Consider the following 26812-nt stretch of genomic DNA (forward strand, 5'->3'; position numbering starts at 1 on the left):
CCCGCTCGTACTGCCGCTAAGTTCCGGGTCGCGGCTTGAGGAAGTCATCAAGCCGGGATCCGGCACTTATGTCTGAGCGAGTGGGGATGCCGGCTGGAGCGAAGCGCCAATCGCCGGGGTACCATCAGGAAGGTGAGTGGATCCTCTTCTCCCCCCCCCCCCCCCCCCCCCCACAGCTGTAACAGTGATCACTACGATCCACCGACAATCGTAGGGATCACGTGCCATACGCGATGGCCGCTGATCACTGACGGGAGATGTCAGCTGTCATATGACAGCTTAATCTCCACTCTCAGGTGCACATGATCGCATCGAGAGCAGAAACAGTGGGCGGCATAGATCCTACGCCGCATCAGGCTAGAACAGCCACAAGTGCGTTGTAGGTTTTACTACACGCGGTGCCCAATAGGTTAACATACCCTGCAAATACAGGGGCTTTGATATTAACCGCTAAAGTCAGCGAAGATTAAACTTTAAAAATAACCATTAAAAAAGTGTTTGCGCAAAATACAATTTTTTTTACAACTATTTCGCAGTTAATCCTCCTCCGCCATGCCACTGTCTGGTTTTGGTACACTGTTTGCATTGAGGTAAATTCGCAAAAAGTTGATGTTCACTACTAGAGAATGAGGTCAAGCTGTTGCTTAGAGTTGTGGAGTGAAGGTTTTTTTTTTCCATTTTACAACAGGTTTGTTTTCCTAAAAAAACTTACTTTGAAAATGTAATTCCACTAGCACTCCTAATAACACCCATAATTACTAGCGTGGTCTAAACAATAAATAGCAGCATTGCTCCAGTGTCATGCTGCTGAAAACAAAACCCTTGTGTTCTGTGTTGCAAGCCTTCCCATTTCCCACTGTAACACAAGCTATAAAACTACAGCTCCCGGCAACCCTCAGCAGTTACGTCACAAGGACCCGTCTGTTGAGTTCAGTGTATTTCGCCCTTGGTTGCTTTCTCTTTCTTTTTTTTTTTTTTTAAATGGCTTTATTAGTTATATGGCAGAACAGGTAGCGTCATCCAGTACGTCGATGGAGAGGTGTGGTTAGCAATGCGAGACTCCCAATGAGTCGGCCCTGTGCAGGAGGCTGGGCGGTGGTGGAGGCGGTTGGAGTGAGAGGCGGAGTTAGCTGTTGGAGGCGGAGTTAGCTGCAGGAGGCTCTCATACACACAGATAGTGAGTCCCAGCCAGGCACCGGGAGAAGCCGGCCCTCCCCATCCATCACCAAGCTTACTGTGACACCGCTGTAGGCCGCAGGATAGTAGAACTCCAGGGGGAGCAGCTTTCCCACACATCCCAGCCACTGTGCACACTGACCGGCCAGAGCCGCCCTCATCCTCTCCTGGCAGGCTTTTCTTCTCTGCGGGCTCCACTCAAACCATTATTGATGGTGTAGAGCATCGGGGAAGGTAAGTGCCCCCCTCCTCCCCTGTGCATGCTGTGTGGGGGCAAGGAGTGAATGGGAGGGCTTTCCCAGAGGCCTGGGCTGCTACCACAACAGCTCATGCTTAGCTGGGGGTGGCTGCCTGGGTGTGCTAAGTGCTCACTAGTCCCTATTGTCCTGATGCTGGTCACCCAGACACAGATTTTTTGCTTTGTTTTTTTCTTCTTAATTTTTTAAATCCTTATTATTGTGGCCATAGACATTTGAACATCACTTTGGCCTGATTTATGTGGATGGATTGAGGGTAGAAAATCACATTTTATTGCCCTCTGTATTTTCCAGTGTGTCAAGTTATGGATTTGTACATATAGATGCAGTTAGGGGCTGTTCCAGCTGACAGCAGTTAAATGAACGCTACTCGCAACGTCTGGTTTTCAGCAACTGCTATCAACCGCCTAGGTGTAAACAGGCCATGGCGGTGTTGCTGCAGTTTTCTGCACTGAGCAATGGCGTTCACTGTAAAGCGGCGGTTATAGTGTCTAACCGCCTGTATCATCATAAACACTGTGACAGCTGGCTTGCAAATCACATAAAACTGCTATTATTTGTTTTCCAGTCATCATAAAAACTATGTCTATTTGCTTGACATGTCAGGCGTGAGCTAATAAAAACAAATACTCTATTCATTTATGTTTATTCATCTCAGATGGCCTTTGTCCTTCAACATGTTCGTCGTCCATGTCACTAATCTAGTTTAGGGAACCCTGTAGGAAACCTCATTGGGAAACACTGCTAATGTGATTGGATGGACAGCATCCTCTTGAACTGCTAGGTTTTGGAGGGGTTGTAGTAAACTCCACCCACACTATTTAGCCAATCACAATGCTTTGTACTGTTGAGGGTGCTGTGGAGAACTTTTCCTTCTGGGTCCCCTAAACTGCGCTAGCACCAGCTCCATTTGCATTGCCTGAAGCACTTAAACTTGTAGAATGAATCTATTTTAATTAAAAAAAAATCTTTATAATATGAATTGGGAAAGTTGTATTTTGTTTCCCCTAGCTTAGCCAATCTGGGTCACCCATCCAGCTCCAATCAGATCAGGTACTTGTAGACTGCTCCGATTGGTGATCACTGACATTCTGTTGAAATCAAATAATGTAACTATAAAATGCATACACATGATCATGGCCTATGCAGGTCATGTGACTAGGTTGAAAGGAAACGTGAAGCAAAAGGAATATGGACTCTGCTGTATAAACAATGGCAGTTGCCTGGCTGTCATGCTGAGCTTTGTTTGTCTTTGAGCCACACACCTGCAACAAGCATGCTGCCAGTGGAGTCAGGCCAAAGTCAAAGCTTCTGATCTCCATGCTCATTCTGGGACTGGGACTTGGGTCACGTTCCCAGTGGCTGTTGAATTATGTTCTCAGTGACAGCAGGAGCGCAATGTTTCAGGAAAGCGGTGCCATGCGTTCTGCCCGCTTTGTGTCTGATACAGTGAAGCATACAGTCAATGAAAAGTTACTTTTACTGTTAACACACGTGTTTAGCGTTATGATGTCCCAACCCATCATACCACAATGCACCCAGAGCACTGTGAATGTCGTATGGGTCGTGCAGTGCTGTGAGCCGCGTTACTCCGCACCGCATCACTGTAAATGTGGCCTAGAGGAAGAACAACATAGAGGTTTTAGTGGCATTGTTTAAAGAGACTCTGAAGCGAGACTAAATTTACTTTTTTAGCAGGCAGTCATGTAAATCAGTATAATCCCTGCTAAAATGCCGCTATCCTGTGGCAAAACGAGTGGTCTTTACCCCCCCCCCCCCCAAATCCCCTCTGTAAGCTCGGGGGAGCGCTTCCTGAAGAGGCAGAGCTAAGCTTTGTAGCTCTTCCTCTCAGCGTGTCAATCCCCACTGATCGCCGCCTCTCCCCGCCCCTCACAATCTGCCTTCACAGAGAGGAGAAGCGGAGATCTGTGCGGCGATTGACGCGCTGAGAGGCAGAGCTACAGCTGAAAGCTCTGCCTCCATGAGCAGCAAAATCCACAACCAAAAAAGTTGTGGATTTTGCAGGGGTGATTTGGGGAGACCCCTCATTTTGCTGCGGGATAGTGGCATTTTAGCAGGGATTATACCGATTTACATGACTGCCTGTTAAAAAAGTAAATTTAGACTCGCTTCAGAGTTTCTTTAATTAAGATGGCAGCCTCTGTATTCCTCTGACTTGATGTTCCCTGTAAGCACTGATGAGTACGGTAAGTATGCTACTTTCAGTTCAAGAAACTGAGGGGACATTAGCCAAATTAAAGAGTACCTGAGATGGGGAAAAATATGTATATATACAGTGGGATACGAAAGTTTGAGCAACCTTGTTAATTGTCACGATTTTCCTGTATAAATCGTTGGTTGTTACGATAAAACAATGTCAGTTAAATATATCATATAGGAGACAAACACAGTGACATCTGAGAAGTGAAATGTTTATTGGCTTTACAGAAAGTGTGCAATCATTGTTTAAACAAAATAAGGCAGGTGCTTAAATTTGGGCACTACAAAAAAGAAATGAAATCAATATTTAGTAGATCCTCCTTTTGCAGAAATGACAGCCTCTAAACGCTTCCTGTAGGTTCCAAAGAGAGTCTGGATTCTGGTTGAAAGTATTTTGGACCATTCCTCTTTACAAAACAGCTCTAGTTCTCTAGGTTTGATGGCTTCCGAGCATGGACAGCTCTCTTTAACCACCCTGGCGTTCTATTAAGATCGCCAGGGCGGCTGCATGAGGGTTTTTTGTAAATAAAAAAAAAACTATTTCATGCAGCCAACTGAAAGTTGGCTGCATGAAAGCCCACTAGATGGCGCTCCGGAGGCGTTCTTCCGATCGCCTCCGGCGGCCAAAATTAACACGGAAGGCCGCAATGAGCAGCCTTCCGTGTTTGGCTTCTCCTGTCGCCATGGCGACGAGCGGAGTGACGTCATGGACGTCAGCCGACGTCCTGACGTCCGCCGCCTCCGATCCAGCCCTCAGCGCTGGCCGGAACTATTTGTTCCGGCTGCGCAGGGCTCAGGCGGCTGGGGGGACCCTCTTTCGCCGCTGCTCGCGGCGGATCGCCGCAGAGCGGCGGCGATCGGGCAGCACACGCGGCTGGCAAAGTGCCGGCTGCGTGTGCTGCTCTTTATTTCGTCAAAATCGGCCCAGCAGGGCCTGAGCGGCAGCCATCGGCGGTGATGGACGAGCTGAGCTCGTCCATACCGCTAAGATGGTTAACTCACAGCACAGATTTTTAATTATACTCAGGTCTGGGGACTGAGATGACCATTCCAGAACGTTGTACTTGTTCCTCTGCATTAATGCCTTAGTGGATTTTGAGCAGTGTTTAGGGTAGTTGTCTTGATGAAAGATCCAGCACTGGCTCAGCTTGGTCTTTGATTCCTGAACATTGGTCTCCAGAATCTGCTGATACTGAGTGGAGTCCATGCATCCCTCAACTTTGACAAGATTCCTAGTCCCTGCACTGGCCACACGGCCTGACAGCACGATAGAACCACCACCATAGTTTACTGTAGGTAGCAGTTATTGTTGTTTTTTTTTTTTTTTTAAATGTTCTTTTCCTCCGTGCATAACGTCCATTGTTATGCCCAAATAACTCAATTTTAGTTCCATCAGTCCACAGCACCTTATTCCAAAATGGAGATGGCTTGTCCAAATGTGCTTTAGCATACCTAAAGCGAACGGCTCTGTTTGTGCTGTGGGTGGAGAAAAGGCTTCCTCTGCATCACTCTTGCATACAGCATCTCCTTGTGTAAAGTGCGCCGAATGCTTGAACGATGCACATTGACTCCATCTGCAGCAAGATGATGTTGTAGGTCTTTGGTGCTGGTCTATGGGTTGTCTCTGACTGTTCTCACCATTCATCGCTTCTGTTTATCCGAGATTTTTCTTGGTCTGCCACTTCTAGCCTTAACTTGAACTGAGCCTGTGATCTTCCATTTCCTCAATATGTGGAAATAGACAGCTGAAATCTCTGAGACAGCCTTCTGTATTCTTCCCCTAAACCAAGATGGTGAACAATCTTTGTCTTCAGGTCATTTGAGAGTTGTTTTAAGACCCCCATGCTGCTCTTCAGAGGAAATTAAGAGGAAAACTTACAATTGACCCCCTTAAATACATTCTGATTAGATTCACTTGTGTGTGAAGGCCAGGGGTCACTGAGCTTACCAAGCCAATTTGAGTTCCAATAATTAGTTCTAAAGGTTTTGGAATCAATAAAATGACAAGTGTCCAAATGTATGCACCTGCCTAATTTTGTTTAAGCAATTATTGCACACTTTCTGTAAATCCAATAAACTTAATTTCACTTCTCAAATATCACTGTGTGTCTCCTATATGATATATTTAACTGACTTTTTTTTATCATAACAACCAACGATTTATACAGGAAAATCATGACGATTAACAAGGTTACCCAAACTTTCGCATCCCACTGTACAGTGCTGCCCATAATTATTCATACCCCTGGCAAATTTTGACTTAAAGTTACTTTTATTCAACCAGCAAGTAATTTTTTGACGGGAAATGACATAGGTGTCTCCCAAAAGATAAGACAATACAAGATAAATTATTGTGGAAAAAAAATTTCTCAGCTTTTTATTTACATGTGAGCGAAAAGTGTCCAGTTCTAAATTATTCATACCCTTCTCAATAATCAATAGAAAAGCCTTTATTAGCTGTTACCACAATCAAACGCTTCCTATTATTATTATTATTATTATTATTATTATTATTATTATTATTATTATTGATTTATAAAGCGCCAACATATTCCGTGGCGCTGTACAAAGTACAATAATAATTGCAGACCATTTTTTTGCAAGTCTCCACGGGTATTTTTGCCCATTCATCTTTAGCAATGAGCTCCGAATCATTCAGGATGGAGGTCTTCTTGCCATCAATCTAATCTTTAGCTCCCTCCACAGATTATCACTTGGATTTAAGTCAGGACTCTGGCTGGGCCACTCCAAAACGTTAATGTTGTTGTCTGCTAACCATTTCTTCACCACTTTTGCTGTGTGCTTTGGGTCATAGTCATGCTGAAATGTCCATCGGTGGCCAAAGCCAAGTTTCTCTGCAGACTACCTGATGTTGTCATTGAGAATCCTCATGTATTACTCTTTTTTTCATGGTGTTGTTTACTGTGATTAGGCTCCCTGGTCCTTTGGCTGAAAAAACCCCAAAGCATTAGGTTCCAACCACCATGTTTGACAATGGGGATGGTGTTCTTTGGGTTGAAGGCTTCTCCTTTTTTTTATGCCAAATGAAGGAAACCTCATTGTAACCAAACAATTCAATTTTTGTTTCACAGAAGACCAGAAGTCTTCTTTGTCCAGATGATCATTTGCAAAGGCCAAGGGAGCTTTTGTGTGCCTTATCTGGAGAAGTGGTGTCCACCTTGTTCTGCATCAGTTAAACCCAGAAATGTGCAGTGTCCATTGGATTGTCTGCCTTGAGAGATTGCCACCAGCAGAGCCTAGATTCACCAGGATGGCCTTGGTGGTGATCCTTGGATTCTTTATCACCTCTCTCACTATCCTCCTGGCCAACACAGGTGTCACTTTTGGCTTCCAACCATGTCCTCTGAGATTTTCCACAGTGCAGAAAATCTTGTATTTAATAATACTTTGCACTGGAACTGGAAAACGTTTAGAAATTGCCTTTTAGCCTTTTCCTGACTTGTGAGCAGCCACAATGTGCAGCCGCAGGTCCTCACTGAGCTCCTTTGTCTTAGCCATGACTGTCCACAAACCAACTGCAGAGAGCTGCTGTTTTTCACCTGTTGAATTGATTAAAACAGCTGTTCCCAATTAATCAGGGTAATTTAGGATGCTTTAGAACAGCTTGGACTATTTGGAATGGTATAGAACTTTGGATTTTCCCACAGACACTGACAGTTTGTACAGGGTATCAATCATTTTGGATTGGACACTTTTTTTTTTTTTTAATTTTTTTTTTTTTTTTTTTTTTTTTTTGCTCAAATTTAAATAAAAACTGAGATTTTTTTTTTTTTTTTTTTGCACAATAATGCCTTTTGTACATCGTCTTATTATTTTTTGGGAGACACCTACATCATTTCCTATCCAAAAATTGCTTGCTGGTTGAAAAAAAGTAAGTACGTTAAAATTTGCCAGCGGTATAAATAATTGTGGGCAGCACTGTATATACATACCTGGGACTTCCTCCAGCCCCCTCTAGGCTGATTGTTCCTTGCCTGTCCTCTGCTGCCTGGATAATGCGCAATTGGCCCCAGAAAGTCCCCCAGTCGGGGCCAGTCAGCGTAGGTGCAGTCTAGCCGCAAGCTATGTATGTATGTATGTATATGTGTGTGTATATGTATATGTGTATGTATATATATATGTGTATGTATATATATATATATATATATATATATATATATATATATATATATATATATATATATATATATATATATATATATATATATATATATATATCTCTATATCTCTATATCTCATATTCGGTTTACTATCTTAAGGCCTTGAGCTGCTTGTCAATTGACTGGAAGCTGTATAAAGTTTTTAGTTGTCAGTGTTGGTGTGACCAATGCCCCTTCCTTTTCCTGAAGAAATGTGCATGTTTATTTTTCTTCTCAGCTCTCCATTGAATGAGCAAGCACAAGTCATGTGATGTACGCTTTGTATGATGTAAACTGTCAGCGGCGCTTTTTTGCTACTGTATCTTTTGTTCTCTTTGAATGATCTTACAGACCTGTTGTCGTTTACCATAGTTTATAATAGTTGCACCTAAAACTGCAGGTGCCAGACACATTTTTATTTAGTTCTTACAGATATGCCACATTTGTCAAACGTATATGTATAATATTTCAACTATTGTTTAGGACTGTAGGTTCAGAGATGCCCAGAGGCATTCAAGCATGATCAGACCACCCTCAAGAGCTTTTTGTTGTTTGAATGCACACCTAAACCAAGTACTCACCTAAACCAAGTACTCTTTTTGCTTCCTTGGGGATCATGTGGGTGAGAAATTGTGGCAATTGTACAAGGTTTGGTAACACCCACAAAAGGGCTTTTACAGTGTGTGTGCGTAATCAACCATGTGATAGTCATTTGGCCCAGCCAGATGGTTTTACAGAACTTTTGTCTGCGGGTAACTACCGGTTGATAAAGTTTTTTTCTATTTTGACTGCACATCTGACTGTCAATCTAAGGGTGTGTGTTTGTATGGATAGAATGAAAATTGCCAGACTCACTGTTTTGCTTTATTTTTTAAAGCAAAATTTCATCAATGAAGCTGAATCTGAAGCTCTCATATGTGAAAGCTACATGACAAATGCTTACTGGAAAGATTTTGTTTTGTTGTCTGTTGGCTGGAACAAGCAAACATGTTGGATGAAAGCTCTGTCAATATATGGCTGCCTAACTGACCATGTTTTTGTTAAAAAACATTTAGTGATCCTTTCATCCCACATCATTGTGTATAATGACTAATTATGTCAGTATTTATATAGTGCTGACATCTTCTGCAGCGCTTTTACGGGTTATATAGGTTTTCACTAGCTGTGCCTCAGAGGGGCTCACAATCTAATCCCTACCATAGTCAAATGTCCAGTGGCTGTATAGTGTACTGGTTAAGGGCTCTGCCTCTGACACAGGATTCAAATCTTGGCTCTTCCTGTTCAGTAAGCTAGCACCTATTCAGTAAGGAGATCTTGGGCAAGTCTCTCTAACACTGCTACTGCCTATTGAGTGCGCCCTAGTGGCTGCAGCTCTGGTGCTTTGAGTCCGCTAAGAGAAAAGCACGATATAAATGTTCAGTCTTGCATTGCAGTATAAGGCCAATTCGGGTGAAGCCAATAAACTTATCTGTATGTTTTTGGAATGTAGGAGGAAATCTTAGTGCCTGGTGGAAACTCGTGCAAACACAGGGAGAACATACAAACAATAGAGTTTCACCAGATAGTGCTGGCTGGGATTTGAATTGGGGACCCAGTGCTGCAAGGAAAGTGTGCTATTTACTTTCTCTGATCCTTGGCTAGAGTCCTGTGAAAGGTCAGGGGTTGGTGAAACCATATTGTGATTTATTCATAGGATATATGGTTACCTGTTAAAGTTTCACATTTCACCTTCGAATTTGTGTTTTAAAGGGACACTGAAGTGAAGAAACTCCCTTCAGGTAACATTCTTGCCTAAAAAGAGGGATGACTCTGGAAAGTATAGAGCCTTCCTTTTCCTCTATCGTTGCCGCTGTTCCTTTGTTTTCCCCGAGTAATTCCGAGGACAATTGAATCTCTACTGCGCACGCGTGAGTCCGGACTTGTGCAGTAGCGATGCAGCCATCCTTGGAACTACTGTACTCAGTGATGTGACTAGTTTCCAAAGAACTGTTTGGGTGAACATCTTTACTGACTGACTGTGGAGGAACAACAGGCTGGATGGAGGAAGGGAAGGCCCCATACTATCTAGAGAGCCTTCCCTCTTCTTAGGTAATTCTCAAACCTGAAGTGAATTTCTCTCATCAGAGGTTTTTGTGTACACTGGCCTGTTGGGAATTAGGTGACTTTAAGGGCCCGTTTCTACTATTGAGAATTTGCATGCGCAATACAAGTGGATGGGACTGTTTCCACTTGTCAGTATTTCTGAGTGTTTTTCTGTGCAGAAAAAAATCTGCACGGCAAAGCCATCAGAATTCGCATACTGCTAGGCGATTCGCATACAATGTATTTAACCATTTCACAACTGAGGGGTTTTACCCCTGAAACACCAGCGCTATTTTTACCTTTCAGCGCTGCCTCCATTGTAGTATTTATGTACTATGATTGGTTATTGGGGACTGGAGAGTCTCCATAACCAATCATTGTACTGCAGAGCCGGGGTGTGTGTGCGCGCGCGGGTCGCGGGGGCGCGCGATCGCGCGCTGCACATTTGTTTACGTTACATTGTTTTGAATGAAGATGGTTTTTGTTTAAAGCCGTCTTCATTCTACTCGCAATCGGCGAGGCTAATTGGATTTAGGAACGCTCGTTCCTAACATCCAATTAGTCACCTGCTGTGCGGGCTGGCTGGAGTGTGCGCGAGAGTTCCCCGCCCACTCCCAGCAAGTAAATAAACAAGTGCGCCTTTCTCCGTCCCTGGGGGTGAAGCGGTGCGCAGAGGGACGGAGAAATTTAGCACTGGGGGGGTGAAGTGGTTAATAGGAAATCCGCATGCGGTTTTGGTATGCGAATTTTCATCCAAATTCGCATATGATTTCGCATAGAAACAATGGAAAAGCACCCAGGCACTGCCATGGTTAAATACGCATACATAGTCATTCATGCGAAATCGTTATGCAAATTCGCATACAACCGCATGCAAAATTCGCATCTGTATGCAAATTTTTTTCACGACTATTCCCACCGCACAAGTGGAAACGGGCCCTAAGAGTCAGAATTGTAGTCCTAAAAGGCCTGTGGAGTCATAGTGGTGGTTTTCCTAGCCTTACTATTTTAACAGTGTTGTGTGATAACATAAATCACATGCAGTTCTCATGATGTTGGTTACGTTTTATGGTGTGCTGTTTAACTTAAGGCAATACTTGTTTTGTGTAACCAGGATGGAGTAAATCTGGGAGATTAGTCGCAGCGGAGGAGAGGTGCTTACAAATGCTGATTGTACTTTGCCTTTGCTGCCATCTATGTTTACATTATGCAGTAGTAAGCTGTGTGTATTTTATTTATTTTTACTTGATAAATGGTGTTCTGAAGCACAGTAACAGTGCTGAAACCACCTTTTTGTTTTCTATGAGATTGTCCTTCCTCATTTATGCTTCAGGCCCAGCTACCTCACAACAGGAGAGCCAATCAATGATTAACCTGTTATGATTTTAATGGAGCATATGTCTGTGGTCTTTACAACAGATATTTTCTTTATGTACCTACACATTGAGATTTTTCCACGAGATGGTTTTGAATTATGAAAAATAGCTCTTTTCTAGCTCCTTTGTCATGCTAAATATTCTGTAACCCTCTGAACTAAGGTGTGTGTGTGTGTGTTTTTTTTTGTTTTGTTTTTTGTTTTCTTTGTTTTTTTTAAATGTATTTATTTTTAATGCAAACCCAAGGTGAAATAAAAGTGGCCAGTTTAACTTACTTGGTTCTTCTTCCAGCCCCCTGTAGTTGTCCTGTTCCACTTTGTTCCATTCAGCCGCTGTGCTCCTGTGAAAGCTGTCCGACTGGGCCATTCACGGCCTACTGCACATGTGTTGCCCCTGACTCCTCAATCACACTCCCCCGTAGCTGGGACTATTTGGCACATTGTAGTAGTAATTTTTACAAACCGCGCAAGCACAGAACTCTCCTGTCCACGGAGTGCAATAGGAGGTGCCTGGCCTGACCCAGGTGGAGTGCATGATCAAAGATTACCTTTCAGTTTTTAAAGAGAGCTTGAAGTGGGCTCATAAAAAATAAATAAATAAAATAAAATAAATTATTCTACCTGATCCTGGGGGCTGTGCAGATCAGGTAGCCACCAAAACTGCTGCTCCTGTGGGCCTCACTGGCCCACTTTCTTTTTTGTGACCTCTGGGTCACGATGCTGGAAATAGAGAGATCTCTCTCACAGCACAGAGGCAGGGGAGCTGCAGTGGGCGTGTCCAGGGAGATAGAGCTGCCCAATGGCAGCTTTGGGAAGCCTGCAGGAACCCTAGTGGGCGTTTTGAGCAGGAAATCCCTCTCCTCGATTTACGCTCCAAGATAATTTACTCTTTTTCTCCTGAGTGTTCTAGGTAATATTTTCACACCTTGTTATAAAATGCCTTTTACTCCACCAGCAAGTAAGAAAATACTCAAAATAATTTTGATAGTACTTTTTAAACCAACTTTTAGGTACTTTTTCAGTTGCAAAATGCTTAAAAGGTATTTTAAAGAGAATATGAAAATGATCTCCTAGGAGATAACCCATGAGAAAAATGTAATTGCATATGGGCCATGGTCTCATCCGGTAGTTCCTTTGTTGCGTATATTGAAAATATCTACGCAGGAGGGACACGTATTTCAGGCACCGGTGGCTGCCGCGGGCCGAATTACCTTGTTTTCTTTTCTAACTTGAGCTCTGGCGAGTGCGGGCGCCCAAGTTAGTCACTGAGCACCAGTATAGCCGTAATTCACATTACGGTCTATGGCGACTCCCAAATCATCGTTGCAGCTCTAATCCGAGATTAGCTGTTGCTTCTTCATTACTCTGCATTTCTACCCCACTTCCTGTTGCATGGTAAGCTTGCAAGGTCAGGGTCCTCCTAGTGCTTCTCTTTGTGATGGTACTTGTGTTATTATATGACCAGGTACCTATGTTGCTGGATGTTATCATGCCATGTGTTAACTCTGTCTTTATTCTTATACTGGTGTCATTGGATTTTCCAATTTGTATTGTGTGTTGATTATAAACTGTATATATTTATGGTACACGGCATCGTCTGTATAGTACTGTGTACAGCACCATGGAAGATGAAGGAGCTATATAAATAAGAATAGAAGCCCTGCACAAAGTGCACCTTAACTATAGCATGCAGGGTTACAGGGAACAGGAACTGAAAGGGATGTGGGATTATAATCTATTGTCTCTGTATATAGAGTTTTTCTCAATACACTTTTGTTGCACTTTACAGTTGGTGTATTAGGACTCCCAGTCCGTTTACTAGACCATGCACCCTTTTAAAATTGCATCTAGCTATGTTTGTATATGGGTGTGCAAGCCTTTCCTAATTGTAGGAATATGGAGGCTGCCATATTTTATTTCCTTTTAAACAATGCAAGTTGCCTGGCTATCCCCCTAATCCTTTGCCTCGAATACCTTTAGCCATAGGCCCTGAACAAGCATGCAGCATAGCAGGTGCTCTGACTCCTCTGACTGGACTAGCTGCATGCTTGTTACAGGGTAGTGACTCAAATGCTACTGATGCCAGATAGTCAGGTAATTGATATTTTCTAAAAGGGAATAAGTATGGGAGCCTCCATGTAACTCTCACCTCGGGTTTACTTTAAGGACATGCACTGCTGAATGTTTTGTTGATATAATAATGGTATTTCCATTAGTGGGCTTTAGGTCCCCTACACACTTGAAATGGGATTTGCGATTCCACTTTTCCCTGAGTTACAGAGAACCCAGCAAACTCATGTTAAACCAGATCTCCTAGGAGTGTGTAAGGGGCTACAATGGACCAAAAAGCCCTCTTACTAAAATGCTATGGAAAACAAGTTTGTTTTCTTAAAACAGAAAGAATTTGCGATAATTCAGGTTGGAGTGAGCTCTGAGATGTCTCCCAGTGCATCACTGCTGAAATATGCAAATTATCCATTGTTGTCCCTGCAAGCTAGCCACACCTCTATATCGGCTGGAATGCAATGATGTCAGCTTTTTATTGTTACAGAGCCACACTAATCCAACATGCATACAGACTGTTTTGGATTGGTTGATCCTCATCAGTGCATGACATGGATTCATGTGGCTCTATGGGGTAGGACTTGAAACAACCCAGCAAGCTCATGGTGAACCAGAACGCCAGATGCTATCAAAACAAAAAGAAAAACGCAGCATGAAGTACAGATTCGGAATCGCATGTAAAATCGCGTCCAAATTGAAATCGCATGTAGTTTGCAAGAGGCTTAAAGAGACTCTGAAGTGAATAAAAAATGCTATTTTTACCTGGTACTTCGCTTCAGGAGTCTTAGTAGAGGTAAACCGTCACATTCCCGCGGCAACCCCCCCCCCAAATCCCGGGGCAAACGTCAACGGCTTTCAAAGTCGTGGATTTTGCTGCCTGGGGAGGCAGAGCTTTGAGCTGTAGCTCTGCTTTTACGGACGTCAATCGCCGTGCGGATCTTCGCCTCTCCCCGCCCTTCTCCGTAAAGGAAGAGTGAGAGGGGGCGATCCGCGGCGATTGACTTCAGTAGAGTCAAAGCTACAGCAGAAAGCTCTGCCTCCTTTCAGGAAGCACTCCCCGGATTTCCCCCCGGGGATTTGGGGGGGTCTAAAGTCCTCATTTTGCCTTGGGGATGCGCGGTTTACCTCTGAAGCAAATAAAAATTGCTATTTTTACCCCGTAATTCGCTTTAGTCTCTCTTTCATACTATCCACAAACCTATAAACGTTGATGCACTCTTCTTAAACTATCAGAAGAACACAACTAAAATTGAAAGGGATAATTTTAGTTGATGTTTTAATACACTTGATGCGATTCAGCGCAGGTGAAAATTTCCAGCTCTTAAGCCTTCAGGTTTCTATAGTATAAGTCTACGCAGCTGCAAGTTTTTTCTAGTAGAGATGGTCGAGAAGCTAATATTTCTGTATTGTTTCTGTGTATTTCTGAAGCAGTTTGCATTAAATTTGCATGCAAGTTGAAAAAAGTAGCATCTCATTGGTTATCTCTAGCTGCCAGTGTGACAGTTATTAGTGACTGCACTCGGAAATATTAGCAGCAACTGCAGCTACAAATCATGCTGTGTGAAATAGCCCAAATGAGAATTTTTCCAACTAATATTAGTCAAGTTTTAAAGGGCACTGGGCACTAATCTCCCCATAAGAGTGGTTCATTTTGGGTAGGGGGTATTTTACTTTCCCTATGGGGTGCTCTCCTTCTGGGGACCCATATGACATGCACCATCTTCTTCACTCAAATTTGTAATTCCAGACGGTGCCACGTGCGCTCATGCCATGAAGCATGCCAAGGGATGTAGTCAGTGGATAGGAGTAAAGTTCTGTACTGACCTTGATGGTTTAAACCTCTCAGCATGCATCACGGCTCACTGCTAGGAATCACAAATGGCGGAAGAAGATTGCACACGGATCGGGGGCCAGGGGCCCTGTTGGTAAGTAATAATGCTCCCTGCCTACCAATGGCACACATCAGGTTTGTTTTTATCAGAATAAAAAACACAGTGCAGAAAAACACAAAAACGCTATGTACACACGCTGATAATAACCGCCTCAGCTGAGAATCTAGCCTGAATCTAGCGAGTGTACAGCCACCACCCGACAACCCCTAAAAATTTGGCATGCTGGATCTTTAGGTATCTATAGTTGGTGAACAGGCTGGCAGCCACTTGTGGCCTGCACATTACGCTGGGCATTGGCCAATGCATAGGCTAAAGACTGTAAGTAGCGTATGCTGGTGAGACCTATGCTACCTGTGTAAGCTGCTGTCTGATTATTGAGGGAATTGTCTGTCATCTGTGACTTGCTTGTGCATGGCTGCAACACTACAGTATCATCCAGGGTGCATAGAAATGTGGACAGAGGAGCACAAAAGTACTGTACCTGCGTAAACTGGTGAGACCTATGTGCCCTGTGCAAGCAGTTACATGATTATTGCATGCAAACCCTTGCATATTGAGGGCTGTGCATTTTGATGTAGCTTTAAAAATGTCTGTGCTCACTTGCTGAAGCATTGAAAAATAAGATGACTCCCAATTATTGACTGAATTAAGGTACAGTACTATGGTATACTGCATGAGTATGACCATTTCTGATATAGTAAACTTCTGATATAGTATACTATTGGCTTTGTCCCTTGGAGTTTACTATAAAGGGATTCTACTGTATTTAGTAGACAGAAGGTTCTTGTTGAGTAGTTTAGATCTACACCGCATGTCCTATTAGGGGCAGGTCCTTTTCATGAATGGGAAGGGACAAGGTCATATGCAGGCCAAAGACTTCCTGTTTTTGTAGAGAGCATGTTGTAATGCTGCTGAGGTGATTACAGTTTTTACTCAAGCTAGATATTTCCTGTGTTCAGATAGCATTACACTACAATGGGACTGATATTTTGTAAATGACAAATTTATCTGGCGCTTGTAACAATTATTAAGATTTTGTGATTTGACGTAACTGAAAAATGCCACACTGTGTATGAAAAATAATTATCTTTAGTAATACTTGTATCTGTAATGAAAAGTGGAAAAACGCCTTTAAAAACCACAGGGGAAAAGATGCTATCAAGACTTCAGATGTGCTGTGTAATATATAGTATGTGTGGTAGTCTAAGAATCCTCAAAACGTTTATCAAGGTGACAACATAGTCTCAAAATCTGGACATATGAACAAAAAAACCAACATAAATGATAAGCAAGTGCCAAAGTGACAGACTGTATTCCCTTAAATATTTGGTAGCACTGCCGGCTGCTGTAAAGGCAAAATAAGGAACCTATGATGACCATGTGAATATAATGGGGACAATAAGTGCACCAAAAATAATAATTATTATTATTTATTGTATTTATAAAGCGCCAACATCTTACGCAGCGCTGCACAATAGATAAATGGGTTAACATACAGGTAGAACATACGGAAACTTACAACAAAACAAGATCATGCAAATGATTTGATAACAATACAGTGTCATAGGTCAAAATAGAGACTGTTCGATTCTACAAGAGGGGTGGTTGCGAGTAAGATTGCATAATCAAGCTGGATACGTTAGGGAGGAGGGCCCTGCCGGAGGCTTACAATCTAAAGGGTGGGGTGGAGACAATAGGTGCGTCTTTTGAGAGGGGGTCTAACAGAACATATTATGGTGCTGGTGTAGGGGGGTATGCGAGCGTGAAGAGGTGAGTCTTGAGAGCTTGTTTGAAGGAATTAAAGGTGGGGGCGATTCTGACGGCTGGTGGGAGAGAGTTCCAGAGAGTAGGGGCGGCCCTGGTGAAGTCCTGCAATCGTGCGTGTGACTGAGTTATGCGTGGTGCGACTAGGCGCAGGTCATTGGAGGATCGGAGGGGGCGGGCTGGTATGTGCCTGTGGACCAGATCAGAGATGTAGGTTGGGCAGGTCTTGTGCACTGATTTGTAGGCAAAGCACAGGATTTTGAAATTGATCCTAAAGCTGATGGGGAGCCAGTGTAGTGCTTTACAGAGCGGAGTTGTAGAGGCACTGCGGTGAGAAAAATGTATCAGTCTGGCTGCCGCATTAATTACCAATTTAAGTGGGTCAGTACGGTTAGAGGGGAGGCCAGATAAAAGAGAATTGCAGTAGTCTAGGCGGGAGATGACAAGGGCGTGGATAAGGAGTTTAGTGGTGTCAGGGACAGGTAGGAGCGGATCTTGGAGATGTTGCGGAGGTGGAAGTTGCAGGATCTGGCAATACCTTGGATGTGGGCGGTAAAGGAAAGTTCAGAGTCCAGAGTAACGCCTAGACACCGGGCTTGGGAGGTAGGGTGGATTATAGTATTTTCAATAGTGACGTGCAGATCTGGGAGGGGTGCAGCTGTGCGGGGTGGGAATATTAGAAGCTCAGTCTTGTCCAAATTAAGCTTCAGGTACCTGGCAGCCATCCAGGAGGAAATGGATGTGAGGCAGGCAGAGACTTTGTCCATGGTAGAGGAGGAGAGGTCTGGGGTGTGGAGATATATCTGGGTGTCGTCGGCATACAGGTGGTAATTGAAACCCATGGAGGAGATGATTTTGCCAATTGAGGCAGTATAGAGTGAGAACAGTAGGGGTCCTAGGACGGAACCTTTAGGAACACCAACTGAGAGGGGTGTAGGAGTAGATGAGGAGCCATTGAAAAATGTTGTAAAGGAGCGGTTGGAGAGGTAGGAGGAGATCCAGGCTAAGGCTAGGTCCTGAATGCCCATTAGCTGCAGGGAGTGGAGGAGGAGGGAGTGGTCGACAGTGTCAAATGCCGAGGAGAGGTCCAGGAGGAGCAGGATGGAGTATTTACCTTCGGCTTTGGCAAGGGCGAGGTTATTTACCACTTTGGTGAGGGCGGTTTCTGTAGAATGGGCTGTGCGAAAACCAGATTGCAGGGGATCGAGAAGGAAGTTGGTCAGGCATTGGTGGGCCAGGCGTTCAAGAATTTTTGAGGCAAAAGGGAGGAGAGAGATTGGGCAGTAGTTGGATGGCAGAGCAGGGTCAAGTGAAGATTTCTTTAGCAGGGGAAGCACAGTGGCCTAATGGTTGGTAACTAGGGCTGTGGAGTTGGTACAAAAATCATCCGACTCCTCAGTTTATGAAACCTCTGACTCCGACTGCAGGTATTCAAAATTGCTTTGACTGACTCCTCGACTCCGACTCCTTAGTCTAATTTTTACAAAGGCCATGGATTTGGTTCAAAAATCATCCCACAACTCAGTTTATTGAAGCCACCGACTCCAGGTACCCAAAATTTCCCCGACTCCACAGCCCTGTTAACACAACCCTGGTCTCTATTGTTACACAAATGTTTGAGTTTACCTCTGAAGAAGTGGATGGCACCTGCAACACGCATCAGGCTGGGGGAACACTTTTCCAGGTGGCACACTTATCTTCCAACACCACTGCAGTTAACAGCATTGGGAACTTATGTTTATTCACTGCAGTCTTTCCAACACCAGGCTGGATTTTTTTTTTTTAGCAATAAATACTCATATACAGTTCACAATACACCTCGGCATTACTGGAGTGGAGTCCATTGATTGGCTTTTATTTTGTGGCAATCTCATCTTTATTTTGTTGGCAGTCTTAGTCACTTGTGTAAAGGTACTCCTACACGCCCCAATTTTTTCCTGATGTAAAACGATTAATCCCCCTCCCATCAGAATCTGATCAGAGAGAGATTGATTCTCTCTCGATCGAGTCGCTTATCTTTTAGAGCAGAGAGTAAGTTCTGAGATGAAGTCCGCTTTAAATGGGGTTATCCTGCTGGACTTCTCTGCCTTCACTGCTTGTGTTGTGATTCCATTCTGAACTATCTTATGTTTGTTAGCTGTTTTAAGCATAAGCTGATAGATTAAAATAACTTTGTAGAAACTAATGGGATCATGTAAAAGTAACTTTGAGCTGTGGTGCTTGTATGCAATTGCTGTGGGAATAGCCCTGAAATTCATTCTTCTGCCTTATTATGAAACAACTTAGCAATTAAAGGCTGAATCCTCGCTGTGAAATCATGACCGTATCAGTTTTATCACTGTGTATTCATGTTAATAATTTGCAAGGTCACTGGTATGGTATGCTGCAGTTGTTTTATAGTGAGGAACAGCTCCTTGCTCTAATTTGTACCTTCTATCATGGCAGTTTCTTGCCTTCATAATGCAAGGGCACATGGCATAATTATATTACCAGCAGGGATTATAGCTAAACTCCAGGCAAATAGGAAGACACATTAAGAGTTATGTATTCAAAAAAATATACTTTTATATATACAGCTAATAAGACATGGTTTGATTATTATTATTATTTTTTTTCCACTTTCCAGCACCACAGTTTCTTAAAGAGCACAGACTCTGATCTGAATATCTGGTGACAAAGCAGTGATTACTGACCAGAGAAAACATTGGGTGATTCCAATTAATGTGTCTCCTTGTCGCCACCTTGAGGTTGGTAAAGTCAGTGTAGAGTTATCCCAGCATTGAAAAGATGTATTGCTGCTTTATAGATACAGTAACTTCTGGTCACTATCAGACAGCAGCTGCAGTGATAATGCAGGGAAAGATAGGAGAGTGGAGATACTATCTGCTCCTGCCTATCACCCCTAAATAAAGAGAAAAAGAATATCACTGGTAAACACACATCCTTGTAAAAGACCCTAAGGGTCTATTCCCACTAGGATATTACATGTTGCATACTTTTTCCTGTATGGAAATGTTTGCGTCTTAATGTGAATTTTTTTTTTTTTTTTTTTGAAAGTATAATTTTTATTAGCATTTTTTAACAACATACAAACAGTGGCGTCTGCCGAACCATGGCAGCACCAGAACATTTAGTAACACTTGACATGACTAAGTTTGCTGGTTGTTGAGCTCGCAGGCCCATATATCTCACAATCAAAATGTAATATTGCTGTCACCTACAGCATAGGAATAGCTTAGACGCAGAACAGGATAGGGTTGACTCGAGTGTATCTCCCCACAGACTCTCAGTATGAATCTCCTATCAATATATAGCTGCTACTCATCAAATTTAAGCTTGTGATGCGATATCCAATGAGACCATATTTTTTTTTACTTTTTTTTTTTTTTTTAGGACACTTTCTTTTAAGGTATACAGGTTTAATAATAGCCAGTTCCTTATGTCCATAAGAGATCCAGTCTTTTTTGTTAGGGGGTTGAGGTTGTTTCCACCGAAGAATAATGATCTTCCTAGCATAGGCTATAAGGCTCGTTACACACCAAAAGCATGCAGGAGAACGGCTCCTGCACGCGTTGTGGCGTGTCGTCGGGAAACTCCGGTGCGACGCTGAGTAGCGGCGGTGGTAGTTAATTACCCCGAAGGGGAAGCGCCGATTCCCGACGATAAAATGCACCGGGACGCGTCGTACCGCAACGTATCGAAACGCAGCGTCGCGTGTGAAAGGTAAAAGGAAAGTCTATGGACTTTCCTTTTACCTTGGTTAACGCAAAGTATAGACTTTGCGTTAAAACGCCAGAAGTGGGCTCTGGTGTGAAAGAGCCCCTAGAGACCTGTATGCTTGCATTTTATGAGCAGATAATGCATTGTCAGACAGACTTCCCAGCAAAGTTTGTTCAGGATTTAGTTCAAAAGCTGTCCCGAATACCTTTTGAAGTTCCAAGTGAATCTGGGACCAGTAGGAGCGGATACGCGGGCAGAGCCAAACCATGTGGAAAAAAAATCTGCCCCCGGTTGTTGGCATCTACCACACCTACCGGACGACGCAGGATCAATTTTAAGCAATTTGGCAGGTGAAAGATAACTTCTGTGTAGAAATTACAGTGCGATGAGGCGATCCCGTGCCGCGACCCCCACTGTAACAAAATACCCCAGGATAGTATTCCATGTTTCAAGAGTTAAATCTGGGATGTAATGTGAATTTTTTTGATGCATTTAACAATCATTACATGGGAAATGGACGCGGGGTGCAGAAATCTGTAGCATATAATCCATATTTTTTTCTGCATCGGTGCTGGATGTGAAAAATTGCATTTGCGAAGTTAGTTGGAATTTTTGGTGGAAAAGGGGCAGTAGTCTTTTACAATTAGGTTGTCCTAGATTTGTTTTAAATATAAAATCTTTGTAGAAATGTAATCGACTTACTAACCTTTGAGCAATTATCACTTTGTTCTGATGTGACCCAAACAAAGGCTACAAACTTGTGTCACCTGATAGCAGACAGGTAGTAAAGAAGCCAGGCTATATACAGTGGGTTGCAAAAGTATTCGGCCCCCTTGAAGTTTCACACATTTTGTCACATTACTGCCACAAACATGCATCAATTTTATTGGAATTCCACATGAAAGACCAATACAAAGAGGTGTACATGTGAGAAGTGGATCGAAAATCATACATCATTCCAAACATTTTTTACAAATAACTGCAAAGTGGGGTGTGCGTAATTATTCGGCCCCCTGAGTCAATACTTTGTAGAACCACCTTTTTGCTGCAATTACAGCTGCCAGTCTTTTAGGGTATGTCTCTACCCGCTTTGCACATCTAGAGACTGAAAACCTTGCCCATTCTTCTTTGCAAAACAGCTCAGTCAGATTAGATGGACAGCGTTTGTGAACAGCAGTTTTCAGATCTTGCCACAGATTCTCGATTGGATTTAGATCTGGACTTTGACTGGGCCATTCTAACACATAGATATGTTTTGTTTTAAACCATTCCATTGTTGCCCTGGCTTTATGTTTAGGGTCATTGTCCTGCTGGAAGGTGAACCTCCGCCTCAGTCTCAAATCTTTTGCAGTCTCCAAGAGGTTTTCTTCCAATTTTGCCCTGTATTTGGCTCCATTCATCTTCCCATCAACTCTGACCAGCTTCCCTGTCCCTGCTGAAGAGATGCACCCCCCGAGCATGATGCTGCCACCACCATATTTGACAGTGGGGATGGTGTGTTCAGAGTGATGTGCAGTGTTAGTTTTCTGCCACACATAGTGTTTTGCATTTTGGTCTCATCTGACCAGAGCACCTTCTTCCACATGGTTGCTGTGTACCCCACATGGCTTGTGTCAAACTGCAAACGGGACTTCTTATGCTTTCTGTTAACCATGCCTTTCTTTTTGCCACTCTTCCATAAAGGCCAACTTTGTACAGTGCATGACTAATAGTTGTCCTATGGACAGAGTCTCCCACCTGAGCTGTAGATCTCTGCAGCTCGTCCAGAGTCACCATGGGCCTCTTGACTGCATTTCTGATCAGCGCTCTCCTTGTTCGGCCTGTGAGTTTAGGTGGATGGCCTTGTCTTGGTAGGTTTACAGTTGTGCCATACTCCTTCCATTTCTGAATGATCGCTTGAACAGTGCTCCGTGGGATGTTCAAGGCTTTGGAAATCTTTTTGTAGCCTAAGCCTGCTTTAAATTTCTCAATAACTTTATCCCTGACCTGTCTTGGACATGTCTTGTGTGTTCTTTTGGACTTCACGGTGTTGTTGCTCCCAATATTCTCTTAGACAACCTCTGAGGCCCTCACAGAGCAGCTGTATTTGTACTGACATTAGATTACACACAGGTGCACTCTTTTTAGTCATTAGCACTCATCAGGCAATGTCTAGGCAACTGACTGCACTCAGATCAAAGGGGCCCAAATATTTATGCACACACCACTTTGCAGTTATTTATTTGTAAAAAATGTTTGGAATGATGTATGATTTTCGTTCCACTTCTCATGTGTACACCACTTTGTATTGGTCTTTCATGTGGAATTCCAATAAAATTAATTCATGTTTGTGGCAGTAATATGACAAAATGTGGAAAACGGCAAGGGGGCCGAATACTTTTGCAACCCACTGTATCACCTAGGCTCGCCACTGCTCTCTAACGTTACTAAATCTCAGCTTTTCCTTATATCTAGATGCTTCTCAGTTTAACCCTTTCAAATCACCTTTGATCCACACTCCCCTTTGCAATTTTCTCCAGTGTGTGGGGGGGACATGGGTGATCACGGGAGTGCTGACTGCCGGTGTGGATCCTGTAGGGTCTCTGCCTCCTCACTCTAGATGGAGGAGGTGACCCGGCATCAGTGGGGAAGACGAGGGTCCAGCTCATGCACTGTAGCTTCAAACTGCTGTGCTCATGCTGAGGTTTGCTATAAATCTATGGCTGGCGTGTGACAGTAATGGATCCCTCTCAGGTCAGATTTGATCTGAGAGGGATCTAAGTGTATGGCCTACTTACCTCTACTGGTTTGATCAGCAACATCGGCATAAAAGTGCCCATTAACTGTATATTTCCACGGCCGAGCAATCATTTTGCCGTGGGAAGTGATCGGTTGTGCTATTAATTAGCTATATATTAACTAACCATCGAATCGGATTGGTCAGCGGGAATTTGGCCGTTAATGGGCACGACTGATCATTTCTAAAAAACAATTGAGGGCACCAAAACTCGCCAAAGTTTGTATGGTAGAGCTTAAAAAAATATACCTTTTGGGGGGGGGGGGGGGGGGCTTAATTTTAGGAAATATACCTTGTGCTGAGGGGGGCACATGTGTACGCAGTTTTGGAAATTGTTTGTGTTCTTTTTTTGTTCAATAAAAAAGGAATAATGTGCCACAACTGTGCACCTCCCTGGCACATCAGCCAGTCTGTGTTGTGGCTTTTGCCAGACATCCGGTCCTAATCACAGGACTTGGCAGAATTACAAATGTTTTGGCAGGTTAGATCTTTCACATCCTGTATTTCATCTGCATTTAGCTGTTCTGCCTGAAGTTCTGCTTTAGTTCACTACAGTCTCTCCTGCTTTGTTCAGTTGTTTGTCAGTTCATGGACTGTTGATTGTAATTCAGGGACTCTATAAAATCTAGAGATACCTGACTGATTGGGCTTCCCACTTCCTGGCATGGAAAGTGGATCTCTCTAGCAGCTTTGTGATCATGCATACTGTCTCTGTGTCACTCATGATGTCACATTTAAATGTTTCTGTGTCTCATATTCTGACAGGTTGTCATGTATACTAGTAGGCTGTCAAACACAGGCAAATACAGTGCCAACGTACCGTGTGCTTGCATGATGGCACTTTCAGGTACATTCATGTCAGGTACCCTAGTTCTATGACAAATCTAGGTTCCCTCATGTGACACCTACTGACAGGTTGGCACATATACCGTAGATGCCTGCATGTTATATATGCTGGCATGTTGCCATCTCATCTGGGTTCCTCCTTGTTATGTGCATTCATGGCCAAAACTATTGGCACCCCAGAAATGTTTGCAGAAAATCAAGTATTTCTCACAGAAAAGTATTGCAGTAATATGTTTTGCTATACACATTTATTCCCTTTGTGTGTATTGGAACAAAACAAAATAAGGGAGGAAAAAAAGCAAATTGGACATATTGTCACTCAAAACTCCAAAAAATAGGCTGGACAAAATGATTGGCACCCTTAACTTAATATTTGGTTGCACAACAATTGGAAAAAATGACTGAAATCAGTTGCTTCTTATAACCATCAATAAGCTTCTTACACCTCTCACCTGGACTTTTTGACCATCCTTTGCAAACTGCTCCAAGTCTCTCTTAATGGAAGGGTGCCTTTTCCCAACAGCAATTTTAAGATCTATCCACATGGGTTTTAGATCTGAACTCATTGCAGGCCATTTCAGAACTCTCCAGTGCTTTGTTGCCATCTATTTCTCAGTGCTTTTTGTCTACATATGTTTGAGGTCATTGTCCTGCTGGAAGACAAGATCTCGGGCGTAAACCCAGCTTTCTGACACAGGGCTCTACAGTGAAACACAAAATCCTTTGATTTCAGGATGCCTTGCACACATTCAGTGCACCCAGTGCCAGAGGCAGCAAAACAACCCCAAACCATCATTGAATCTCCACCACTTTTACTGCTTTCTTTTCTTTGTAGGCCTCATTCCATTTTCGGTAAACAGCAGAATGATGTGCTTTACCAAAAAGTTCTATCTTGGTCTCATCTTTCCACAAGACATTTTTGACTTACTTAAGTACATTTTGGCAAACTGTAGTCTTAATTTTTTTTTATGTCTGTCAGCAGTGGGGTCTTCCTGGGTCTCCTACCATAGCATTTCATTTAAATGTCGATGGATAGTTTGCACTGATGGTCCCTTAGCCTACAGGACAGCTTGAATTTCTTTGGAACTTGTTTGGGGCTGCTTATCCACCATCCAGACTATCCTGCATTGCAACCTTTCATCAATTTTTTTCTCTTCCGCCCTTGCCCAGGGAAATTAGCTACAGTGCCATGGGTTGGAAATGTCTTGAAAATGTTGCACACTGTGAACAAAGATTATTTCAAGCATGTGACGCTCCTTTAAAATCACCTGGGGCAAGTAACTGCTGTGGGCAATTTAAAAATCGCACCTGAAAGCAGATAAAAAGGAGAGACGTTCACTTTGCATTGAGTGTCTTTGTGCACCACACTAAGCATGGACAGCAGAAAGAGGAGAACTGTCTGAGCACTTGGGAACCAAAATTGTGGAAACATATCAACAATCTCAAGGTTACAAGTCCATCTCCAGAGATCTAGATTTGCCTTATTTATCCTCAATTTTGAAAGGGTGCCAATAATTTTGTCCAAACCATTTTTGGAGTTTCTGTTTGACATTCCTTTCTGTTTTCCTCCCTTTTTTTTTGTTTTGTTTTTTGTTTTAATACACACAAAGGGAATAAATGTGTATAGCAAAACACGTTACTGCAATACTTTTTGTGAGAAATACTTAAAATACTTAAAACATTTCTAGGGTGCCAACAATTTTAGCCATGACTGTATTTTGGCAGTTAGCAGCTCCAGATGCTTCTATGGCACATGTGCTGGCAGGTTGACATTTAGTTTTTTACATATGTTTTGGCAGATTGCTTTACCTGAGTGTCTTTGCCACACAAACTGTCAAGCTGGTACATTTAGGTGCTTCCATGTCACATATTTTGGCACAATCTAGGTTACTTCCTTTCACATATGCTGCCAGGTTACACAACAGATGCTTCCTTGCCCTGTATGTCGACAGGCTACAATATATAGATGCCTCCTTGCCATATATGCAGACAGGTTACAGTATATAGATGCCTCCTTGCCACATATGCAGACAGGTTACAGTATATAGATGCCTCCTTGCCACATATGCAGATAGGTTACAGTATATAGATGCCTCCTTGCCACATATGCAGACAGGTTACTGTATATAGATGCTTTCTTGCCATATATGCAGACAGGTTACAGTATATAGATGCCTCCTTGCCATATATGCAGACAGGTTACAGTATATAGATGCATCCTTGCCATATATGCAGACAGGTTACAGTATATAGATGCATCCTTGCCATATATGCAGACAGGTTACAGTGTATATAGATGCCTCCTTGCCATATATGCAGACAGGTTACAGTGTATATAGATGCCTCCTTGCCATATATGCAGACAGGTTACAGTGTATATAGATGCCTCCTTGCCATATATGCAGACAGGTTACAGTATATAGATGCCTCCTTGCTACATATGCAGACAGGTTACAGTATATAGATGCCTCCTTGCCACA

General features: G+C 43.0%; 1 protein-coding gene across 3 annotated transcripts in view; it reads left to right on the forward strand.

The window, feature by feature from the left end:
- Positions 1-1102: 1102 nt before the first annotated feature.
- Positions 1103-26812, forward strand: part of RERE (arginine-glutamic acid dipeptide repeats) — a 534579-nt gene continuing 508869 nt past the window's right edge. For all 3 annotated transcript variants that reach the window (XM_068240704.1, XM_068240709.1, XM_068240707.1), the window contains exon 1: positions 1103-1410. The gene's annotated coding sequence lies outside the window, so the exon portion shown is untranslated. The remainder of the gene's footprint in view (positions 1411-26812) is intronic.

Source organism: Hyperolius riggenbachi, chromosome 6 (assembly GCF_040937935.1).
Source record: "Hyperolius riggenbachi isolate aHypRig1 chromosome 6, aHypRig1.pri, whole genome shotgun sequence".
NCBI lineage: Eukaryota > Metazoa > Chordata > Amphibia > Anura > Hyperoliidae > Hyperolius > Hyperolius riggenbachi.